Source organism: Psammomys obesus, unplaced genomic scaffold (genome assembly GCF_907164565.1).
Source record: "Psammomys obesus unplaced genomic scaffold, mPsaObe1.curated_primary_1811, whole genome shotgun sequence".
NCBI classification, from domain to species: domain Eukaryota; kingdom Metazoa; phylum Chordata; class Mammalia; order Rodentia; family Muridae; genus Psammomys; species Psammomys obesus.
Genome location: NW_026592403.1, coordinates 3,257,224 through 3,268,713, shown reverse-complemented (window position 1 = coordinate 3,268,713; position 11,490 = coordinate 3,257,224). Strand labels below are relative to the sequence as shown.

At 39.5% G+C, this 11,490-nt stretch overlaps 1 pseudogene; it reads right to left on the bottom strand.

The window, feature by feature from the left end:
* Window positions 1–203: 203 nt before the first annotated feature.
* On the bottom strand, window positions 204–1,068 carry LOC129681308 (voltage-dependent anion-selective channel protein 1-like; annotated as a pseudogene).
* Between the last annotated feature and the right edge of the window lie 10,422 nt (window positions 1,069–11,490).

Genomic DNA, 11,490 nt, shown 5'->3' with positions numbered 1-11,490 from the left:
CAGCCTGGTATCTCTAGCGGGGCTCTTCCCCAACCCACACCTTCAGCTTTAGGACCTTGTTGGGCATGCAGTTTCTGCTTCACTCTAAGGTGGCTTTTATCAACACTCACATCCACAACATAAAACTTTTAAAAGCTACACTAAATTCTGTAGGTAGTTATGCTGCAAAATAGTTTAAATTTAACGCTTGTACAATTATTCATTTATGCTTGAAATTCCAATCCTAGACTAAGCTTGTGGCCACATGCATTGATGCTCTTGCCATCCAGCAGAGCTTTCAGACTCGGTTTGATGCCTGGCTTTAGGGTCTGAGTGTAACCTGAGCCAATAAGGCTACAGTAGTTCACTTTAGCTGAAAAGCAGGCAGCAGGGTCAACCTGATATTCAGCTGCTATTTCAGAGTGTTACAGTTTCCTGCTGTCCAGGCAAACTGACAGCAGTCTCTAAGGTCTTATTCACCTTCTGGTAAATGGAGCCACCAAATTCTGTCCCACTGTTCACATTAGTGTGAAGCTGGAATTTGTCCATCTTGTGGCCGAATGCAAAGTTGCTCTGAGTCACTCAGGATGTTGAGGTCTCAAACTTCACCTGGTAGCCAGCCAGCCCTCTTAGCCAAACACCAGAGGGCCCCAGATTGATGGCCCAGTGTCAAAATCCATGTCACAGCCCAGGTTGATAAGCTCTCTCTTGTACCCTGTCTTGATATTAATATCCCTCCCACACCCACACCCACACCCACACCTCCAAAGTTAGGTGAGAAGGATGAGTCAAAGGTAAGCTTCAGTCCACACAGGAGTTGGTGTTGCACAGTGATCTCAGAGCACAGGGCATTGACAGGGCATTCTCTGTCTCTGCAAACGCCAGCCAGTCCTTGGTTCGCCTGTACTTGGTTTTCAGGCTGTCATTGACTTTGGTGGTCTCTGTGTTGGCAGAGCCAGAGCTGGTAAATTTCAATCCATAATCAGACTTCGTTCTCAAATCAAGTTTTATTAAGCCAAAACTGTAGCCCTTGATGAAGATATCCCTGGCAGACTTGCCAAGATCAGCATATGAGGGAGACACAACCATTATTTTCTCAGAGGTGGTGACAGCTGCTGGAGCAGTAGCTACGTTGGAGTTGCAGTGAGGAGGTTATTCATTCACAGAGCCAAAAAGAAAAAAACAAAACAAACAAACAAAAAATTCTGAGCCCTGGGGGACCTGAAGAGAATGATTCCCCAACCAAGGAAAATGCATGGAGAGGACCTAAAACCTCTGCTCAGATGTAGCCCTTAAACTCAGTTTCCAAGTGAGGTCTCTACTAAGGGTAGCAGGAGCTCTCTCTGGCATGAACTTAGTGGCAGGCTCTCTGATCATCTCCCCCTGGGGGATACATCCTTGCCAGGCCACAGAGGAAGACAATGCAAACAGTCCTGATGAGACCTGATAGGCTAGCGTCAGATGGAAGGGAAGAAGGCCCTCCCTTATCAGTGGACTACGGATGGGGCAGTGGGGGAGAAGAAGGAGGGCGGGTGGGATTGGGAGGAGATGAGGGAGTGGGTCACAACTGGGCTACAAAGTGAATGAATTGTAATAAATGATAATAATAAAAATTTAAAATAAATGAATGAATTAAAAAATGAGAAAACAAAAATTTATCAATTTATTTATTTATTTATTATAATTTATTCATGTTGTATCCCCTCTGCAACCCCTTCCCTCCTTCCCTCATATACTCCCAGTCCCACCCACTCTCCCTTCTTTTCCTCACTCTCCCTCCTTTCCCCCATGCCCTTTCCCTAGTCCCCTGGTAGGGGAGTGCCTCCTTCCCTTCTATCTGACCCTAGTCTATCAGGTCTCATCAAGGCTGGCTGCATCATCTTCCTCTGTGGCCTGGCAAGGCTGCACCTCCTCCCCTAGGAGAGAGGTGATCAAAGAGCTGGCCACTGAGTTCATGTCAGAGACAGCCCCTGAACCCCCTACTAGGGTACCCACTTGGAAACTGAGCAACCTATGGGATTTCTCTGAACAAGAGAACTAGCAGAACTAGGTATGCTCCATGCAAGGTCCTTGGCTGGAGTATTGGCCTTTGCAGGATACCCTGGGCCCATGTTTTTTTGGCTCTGTTGTTGTCCTTGTGGAATTCCTGTCTCCTCCAGGTTTTTCTATATCCCTCTTCCTGGCACTCTGCCCAGAGTTTGGCCATGAATCTCAGTATCTCCTTCGATACCCTGGTAGGTAGAGTCTTTCAGAGGTCGTCTGTGGATGGTTCCTGTCCTGTTACTTGTCTTCTCCTTCCAATGTCTAACCTGTTTGCCCTTCTGAATTAGGATTAAGGCTCTTCCCTAGGGTCCTCTTTGTTGCTTAGCTTCTTTAGGACTACAGATTTTAGCATGTTTATCCTACATTATATGGCTAATATCCACTTATAAGTGAGTATATACCATATGTGTCTTTCTGCTTCTGGGTTACCTCACTCGGGATGATCTTTTCTAGTTCTCACCATTTGCCTGCAAAATTCATGAATTCCTTGTTGCTTTGTTTTTTTAATAAATATTTGTAGATTTTTCACTGTGTAGTAGTTACTATGTTGTTAACTGAGATACATGGCAAATACGATGAGACCCTGACTCAAAATAAAATCCAAAGAAACAGACAGAAACAAAAGGAGAGAAATGAAGAAAGAAGGAAGGGAGGGGAAAGGAGGGGAAAGAAAAAAGGAAGGGAGGAAGGGAGGGAGGAAGGAAGGAAAGAAGGGAGGGAGGGAGGAAGGGAGGAAGGAAGGAAGAAAGGGAGGGAGGGGGGGAGGAAGAGGGAGGAAGGGAGGAAGGAAGGAAGGAAGGAAGGAAGGAAGGAAGGAAGGAAGGAAGGAAGCCATGTAGTCATGTTCTAGATTATTCCTGGGAACTGGTAGAACCAATTACACAGATAGCATTTCACTTTTTTTTTTTTTTTTGTCATTATTCAATCAAGAAGTGGTTGGGTACCTATTAAATATTTGGCAACCCTTTCAAGTGCTGGCGAGTAGTACAGCCTGTGCCTTCCAAAGGCTCATGAACCACAGAGAGTAATTTTCCTTCAAAACTATTAGGACTTAGCATTCTGTCTCAGGTCCAGCAGAACACTAGTCAAGTGAGAAGCTTTCTCTGACTATAAATATCAACAAACTCAACTCTTCAAGTCAAGATTGCTTCCAAGTTTATTTTCCCACTGTTGTGAAGCTGGCATCCAAGAGACAGCAGGCTCTTTTTTCTGCTTTTTAACACTCTTTTTTCCAAATATGTGGTCACAAAATAGCCTTATCTTTTTACAGTTGAAGAGGTCATTTATGAATAAACAGCTCTCATGGACACACTCTTATGAGTGTCTCTCTTCCTTAGACAATCTGACTGTTCTTTTAGGTAATTGTAAGTTCATGTAAAGCTTTGGTTACATAAGTATAGTCTTTTTACATATACACACAAACGTACCCCTATATATACATGCAAAGATACATATATGTGTATATATAGAGAGAGTATATAAAATGGAAGATAAATGTAATTTACTTCTTGTAGTCACGTTGAATCTCGGATACTGCACATGTTAGAAAAGCATTCCCCCAGTGAGCTACATCCTCAGCTTTGCTTTTAATGTTCATTTGTAGATAGGGCCTCATTAAGTTTTCCAAGCTGAACTTCTGATCTTCCTACTTCTTCCTCCTCAGGAGGGGGGATTTCAGTTGTATATCACCAGGTCTACAACTCTTTTGAAAAATTATCCAAGAATTTCAAAAACTTCTTGAAAGTAAGTAGATATCCATCAGGCTGCTGTCTTTCTGATATATGTCATCATTGGTCACAGAACATGTGGTAAAATGAAGCATGAAGGATTAGATTATTTCGATCTTGATAGATGATGTGCACAATTGTGCTCATTTTTCTCTTCAGCACGATGTCTGGCCTTGTGAGTGCAACATAATGTAATTTCTATTTTCTAATCATCCAGTGTATGTGCAAGCTCAGGGTGCCTACCCAACCCGACATTTGATTTCATTTTCTAAGAACCCTAGCCTTATTATTTTAATGATTGGGTTGGGCTTAAACGATGTTTTAAAGGAAATGCCACAGCTGACAATCTTCAGGACAGGTCACTGCCAATGATGTGACGTATTGAATAAGCGTTCCTGTGATTAGTGCACAGTGGACAGCCCCTATTTAGTACAACTCTACTTTCAAAGAGTTCATCTTGATGGAGACGTTTTCATATTTGTTACAGGAAAGGTGGTATGCTGAAAGGTTTCATTAACCCACAGTCGTCTAAATTGGGTAAAAGATATCTTAATGGCGCATACACGGTTCCTCGACAAGGTAAGCTTGAAGAACAGTGATGAAATAAAGACAGCAGGTGAATCCTGCTAGCACGGGGGCAGCAGTGAAATAAGAGAGAGCCGCTGGGAACCAAATAATCACAGAATCCCACCTTCCTCTCGGGCTGCTCCAGACTATGCGCTCTTTGGAAACCTGAACTAAAAAACTCTGTGTTCAGCATGCCCAAGAGTGACAATGTGTCATCTTGATTCAAGTTCAGTAGGTGGCTGTCCAGGTAAGATGAGCATCACAATGCATTCCTTCTTTGGTCTTTTGTAAATATTTATTTTTTTTAAGACTACAATAAAATTACATAGTTTTCCCTCCCCTCTTCTGCCTCTGAACCCTCCCACATATTCCTCCTTGCTCTTTTCCAAATCCACGGTCTAGTTTTCCATTAACTGTTGTTATATGTACATATGTATTATATATTATTAATATGTATTGTTATAGCTGTTACATATGCTCCTAAATTCATAAATACAACTTTCTCAATCTTCCCAATGTGCCTGTTTGATTTTACTGACTATTCTAATGAAACAACTTGACTTTTATTCTGCAAAAGAAATATGTGAAATTTTTATGACAGAGAAAAGGTTAAGAATTGTACACATGTGAAGAGAAATAGTTGCACTTTGAGAGGAAGACTGATTCCCAAATTAATTCATGCAGACTCAAAGTCACGGAAGAGGTAGCCAATATTTAGGCCAAGATTAATAAACATTCTCTGAAATGAAGTCACAGCTAGAATAGAAAGAAACATGAACAAGTTAGTAAGACCCTGCGCTGATGGCTGAAGACTGGGTTGTTCTGTGACTATGATGTGTCCATGATGGAACTTTTTTCTACCTGAGTAGCCAGACCTGTGGAAATGGCTTTATAAAGAATTTAAAACACTACAGCTGGGATACAGAGTGAATAAAGTGTAATTAATAAAACAATAAACAAATTTTTAAAAAGAGAAAAGAAAGAAAAGACACTATCTGAAGTAACTCCTTTTTCAAGTAAAAATATACTTGATTAAACAGAACAATAGAATTTTCCCAAAACTTAATCATCCCCAATGAAGGGAGCCTCACTGGAAATTGGCAGTCTGGGCATCCTGCCTTTGATGCACAGATCTCACTAATGTATCAACAGCAGGCAAAGAAGCACCTTTAACTTGTTCAGTCAGCTGTGAAACCAGCTTTCTGCATGATAGCTCAGTACTGAGAAACACCACGGGCTAGTGCTGCTGCTGCCTTCTGCTTTGCTGGATTTCTCTGTGAACAAGAAGCATCCATGCTAGTTTATGATTCTATCACTTGGATGAAACTTGGGGAAGAAAAAACATTGTGAAGAGAATGAGACGAGATTTGGGGACATGTTTCTATTGACACATCCAGGCTAAAAAATGAAATACATCAGCTTCATAACTGAAATTTACCTTCACTTAAGAGCAAGAATGAAAAATACTGTCTCCTTAGTAGTTCTAAAATATAAAGAATCAATTAGTTAGAAAAAAAATCCAGAAATAGAAACACAAAGAAATTGACTGTTTTGTACCCTAAGTTACCTGACAGCTCACCACTCTGTATATAGAGCATGAGACAAGCCAACCACAGATTTCTAAAGTGCTTTATTTTCTTTAGAAAATATCTTCCATAAAATTCCATTCACTCTGCCCATCAGTTGGCCATCAGGCTCAGCATCTGTTCCCAGAGACTCATACTCCAACCAAGGACTAACCGTGGATATAACCTAGAACCCTGACAATGCAGCCACTTCTGATGAGAGCTGAGAGACTAAGATCAGAAAGAAGGAGAGGAGGACCTCCCCTATCAGTGGACTGGGGGAGGGGCATGCATGCAGAAAGGGAGGGGGAGGGTGGGACCGGGAGTGGAGGAGAGAGGGGCTTATGGGGGAATACAAAATGAATAAAGTGTAATTAATAATAAAAAAAACATCTTCCTTATAAATAAATCAAATTCATATATCAGTATCATATTCACTCCTTGGATTTTGTCGTAGCTTCAGTGTGATCTATCTGCTATGGTAGAGCCTCATTCAGCAGTATTTGTGAATAGATCAATGTTTTTTTCAGCACCCCTGAATATTTAAACAGTAGATTTACAGAATTCTCAAATATACCAAGGGATATAATCAATACTCAACTGTAAAAGAGATGGGATATTCTCAGTATTCACCTCTAAAAAGAGATGCATCTGTCACTGCTAACTTCGAAGGGAGATGGGATCTGCTCACTATTCAACTGTAAGAGTCAGAATATTTAAAGATAAAAAATAAGTAATGCACTTCTAATGTTGTGTTTCAAAAGATTTTCATGTCACTATTTCTTTGATTTATCTTTATAAAATTAATACACAGAATGTTTGGGAAGAATGGAGGAAAGCTTGGGAACCTAACATAACTGCTGTTATCATTTCTAACAGTTCTCCTCTTTCACACATCACCATCACAATAATTATTTGAAAACAAACTTAAAACATGATTTTTCACTTAGCATAACTTTGATTATATACGTCTCTTTTATTTACAAGCAATAAAGACATGCAGTATGTTCAGAAGAATGAAATAGCTATTACAAGATCAGGTACCAGAATTCATATGCTGAAGCAATGCTGTAATCAAACTTGCTCCCTCTAAGATGCTGTTAAGGGACTGGGATATTGTCATCTTTTCTTCTCTCTTATTAGCTCAATTCTTCTGTTTGTGTTCTTGTTTACTAAATTTATAACTGTGTTTGACCAAATACATGACATGAAACAACTTAAGGAAGGTTTTATTATGGCTCACAGTCTAAGGTAACACAGTCAATCATGTTGAGGAAGGCATGGCAGCAGGCAGTTCCATATCACTGAGATTATCTTGCAGTTACTTATTGCATGTTAATAACCAAGAAAAAAGATACAAGTAGGAAGTGACAGAAAGACTGTAAGCCATAAAATCCAATGGGCTTATAGCACTGCATTTGCCAGATGATTCCAATGTCCAATAGTTTCTATAACCCTCCAAAAGATCCCTTGGCCACCAAATGCCTTCAAGGAACAACTCATAAGAGTAAATTTGCCATTCTGAAGGGTGCAAGGTGAAATCTTATGGGTGCAGGGTCATTTTGATTTGCATTTCCCTGATGCCTAAGGATGTTGAGCATTTCTTTCAGTGTTTTTCTGCCATTCAATAGTCCTCTATTGAGAATTCTCTATTTAGCTCTGTACCCATTTTTTTTTTAAATTGGATTGCTTTATTTGTTGCTGTTTAACTTCTGGAGTTCTCTCTCTCTCTATATATATATTCTGGATATTAGCCTTCTGTCAAATACAGGGTTGGTAAAGATTCTTTCCAAGTCTGTAGGCTGTCGTTTTGTTCTGACAACAGTGTCCTTTGCTTTGCAGAACCTTTTCAGTTTCATAAGGTCCCATTTATTTATCTTTGATCTTAGACCCTATGCTTTTGGTGCTCTGTTCAGGAAGTTGTCTCCCGTGCCAAAGCATTCAAGGCTTTTACCCACTGTTTCTTCTAACAGGTTTAGTGTGTCTGGTTTTACGTTGAGGTCTTTGATCCACTTGGACTTTAGTTTTGTGCAGGATGGTAAATATGGATCTATTTGTATTTTTCTCCATGTAGATATCCATTTAGACCAGCACCATTTTTTGAAGATGCTATCTTTTTTTCTGTTTTATGGTTTTGGCACCTTTGTTAAAAATCAGGTGTCCATAAGTGTGTGGATTTGTTTCTGGGTTTTCTATGAATCTTGTGAAAGAAGTGGGGAGATAGAAAGACCTGGGAGAAACAGGAGCTCCACAGGGAGAACAACAAAACCAAAATACCTGGGCCCATGGGCCTTTTCTGAGACTGATATTCCAACCAAGGACCATTCATGAAAATAAACTAGAGCCCTTGCACAGATGTAGCCCATGGCAGTGTCCAAAGGGTACCCTAGTAAGGGGAACAGGAGCTATCTCAGACATGAACTCAGTAGTTGGCTTTTTTTATCACCTCCCCTTGACGGGGTAGAGCAGCCTTACCAGGCCACAGAGGAAGATAATGAAGACAGTCCTAATGAGACCTGATAGGCTAGGGTCAGATGGAAGGAGAGGACCTCCCCTATCAGTGGACTAGGGGAGGGGCATGGGAGAAGAGGGAAAGAGGATAGGATTGGGAGGGGATGAGTGAGGGAGCTACAGCTAGGATACAAGGTGAATAAATTGTAATAAATTTTTAAAAAGAGTATTGAAAGAGTATTAAAAGAGTATTGAAAGCCAGGAAAATAAACAAACAAATAAATAAATAAATAAATAAAGTGTAAGAGCTAAAATCCAAGGAATGTGGTTCAATGTGCAGTGTGTATGAGGCAATCCATCAATCAATCAATAAGGAGGGGAAGAAAAAAAGAGTAAATACTCTATGAATGGTCTTGCTGCAAGAACATATCTTTTTAGTACATCCAATCCCTGTTGGAAATTTAAAATATTTCTGATATCCTTAAAGCAAGATTTGCTCTATTAATCTTATAGATACATAAAGTTAGGAACATAGATAATAAGTAGCAAGAAGATAAACTTATCAGCATCTGTACCAAAAACATCCACTCTATTGATCTCTTCATATCCATCATATAGATGGATATACTAGTTATAGATATATTAGATACATTATATATTAAGAGCTCATACACATACACACACACACACACACACACACACATGATACATAAATCTCTTTTCCTTTCTCTTTCTCCTAGTATATTTAATAATGTGATTCTCAAGAAAAGACTATGTACTAGCAAATTTAGGAGGAGTGATGAAATTAAAGGCATCCCTACATCACTTCTGTATGACACAGAAGACTTTTGACTGAGGAAAATAGCAATTCTAGAAGAGGGTAAAAGAATTTGCCAACTTGAGAACATGGAAGAACTTCAGACTATTTAGAGGTCCATTCAGAGAATAAGGAAAGGTGTAATGGTATATGAGTAGTAAGTGAGGGAGAGAGGACAAACTGAAAAGCAAGATAGATTAGGAGGAATCTCGGGGAGGAAGGTTCAAGAATGACTTTGAAACATGGAAAACTGTCATATTGGAACAAACAGGAAACTTTCTGAATGGTGTAAGGGGGTATTGAACTTCATGGACAGGGCCAAGGTTATTTAGATTTATGAATACAGTTGAGGCTGTTAAGGTTTATAGATGGAGTGTGATAAAATCTTTAAACGGTCATGACCTTGGGTCTAGCAGGAAGAATATTTCTTCACAAGGGAGAATCAGGAAAAAACAAATATATCTGTATCAGTCTCAAAGACAGGATCTCTTCACTATGGCCTCTACATACTCCACAAAATTTAGTATTTAATGGAATTTAAAAACCCACTGAAAAATCCTAACTCGGTATAGTAGGATAATATAATTTATGTTGGAGAATTGGAAGGAAAGAATATTTCAAATTACTTTAGAGTTGTCTAACACCCTTCCTTCTTGGCATACCTTCAACCCTTTGTAATCTATGTTCCTCTTCCAGTGCTGATGACCTACATGAATGCCTCAATTTCAGACCTTGAATGACATCCTTACTCCTTACTCTTATTCATTGCTATGCAAGTTATACGAAAGGAATGCTAGCAGCTCTACTCTATTTCTGCTTATATTTTGATGCTTAACAGGTGTCCAAGATGTACAAAAATATTTATCAAGTAATATGAATGATTCACTTTCTTATTTGCTTGATTTGTAAATATGTATAAGCTTGCCACTGAAATGAATCTACAGACATTTAAATTTCCAGACAGAAAGACAGGCAAATGGATAGATCCATTACAATATAATCTAATGAAACAAGGTCTCAAATGCCTCTAACGCATGTATGCATGGAAAGCATGGGAATGCAAGGGGCCAGTGCTCTCCAAGGAATATTTCAAAGCCTATTATCATGCCTTATGCTTCATAAAATTCAAAATCACAAATAACACTAAGACTGGGCTTATTGCCAAGGAACTATGGCAAGGAAGCCAGCCATGCCATCCTGTCTGTCTGTAATTCATGGTAGAAGAAGCAAAGCCCATGAAAAATTGGAGTATGGGCTTTCATTGTTGTAAAACAAGTCAGGCTAGAATTAGATCTCTTTCTGTTCAAGGATAGAGAAATTTACTTCTCCTGAAACTTAATTTCAGGGTCTGTAAAACTGAAAATGCAATAAATGGCATTAGTGTCATTGAGTTGCCATAACAATCAAATGATAATTGTACACAAACTCTATAGTACACAATATGGTACACCAAATGTGATTAACAATGGTAATTGAGGGTATTTTGTTATAATAAATGAGAAATGTAAAGAAACATTTATAGTTCTTTTTGGTGTGTACATTTGAATCATGGGCATGTGCTTATGCATTTGCATGTGTGGGCACAAATGAATGCATATGAAGACCAGAGGTTCATGTTGTGTACCTTCTTTACTCCTCAACTCATTTTTTTTTCGGTGCCAGCATCTCTAGTCGAAGCCCGGCTAGCCAACATGCTCTGATCTTACCTGTCAGTGCTTCTCAAGCCATGGCATTACATTCAAGTAGACATACCTACCCGGCTCTTATTTGTGTACTGAGCATTGAAATTCTGGTCCTCACATTGCACAGCAAATGTGTTATTCACCAAGCAATCTTGACCAGTCTACTTAAGCAAATATGACAGCACATAAACCGTTGTCAAATTAAATCTTTCTAGCAAAACCTGTCACTGAACCAAGGAGTAAAATGACGAGTAAATTACCTGGTGTAAGTAAGCTAAGACATATTGAAGCTAAAAACATTTACAACTGTGTTATTGCTGCTTCCTTGTATAGAAAGATTTCAAGCAAGTAGGCAGTAGATAATGATCAAATATAAAAGTGTCTCTTGTAGGCCATGGGTGGAAGTAAAACGCCTTAAGAGAGTTTTCTTTCATGACCATAAAATCTCACAATTGCCAGTAGATATTGCAAAATGTCAGCCTAGCCCATGTTTGTCAACCCTCTTGAAATGATCAATGCAATATCAAGGGGAAAGCCAAGAGGGTGGAAGAGGGTCATTGCACATCTCCTCTCTGGCAAGCACCCACATCAAAAACCCATTTGTCTGAGCCAGCTGTCCCGCTCTGCTAATGATGCCAATATACAACAAGAGTTGCAGT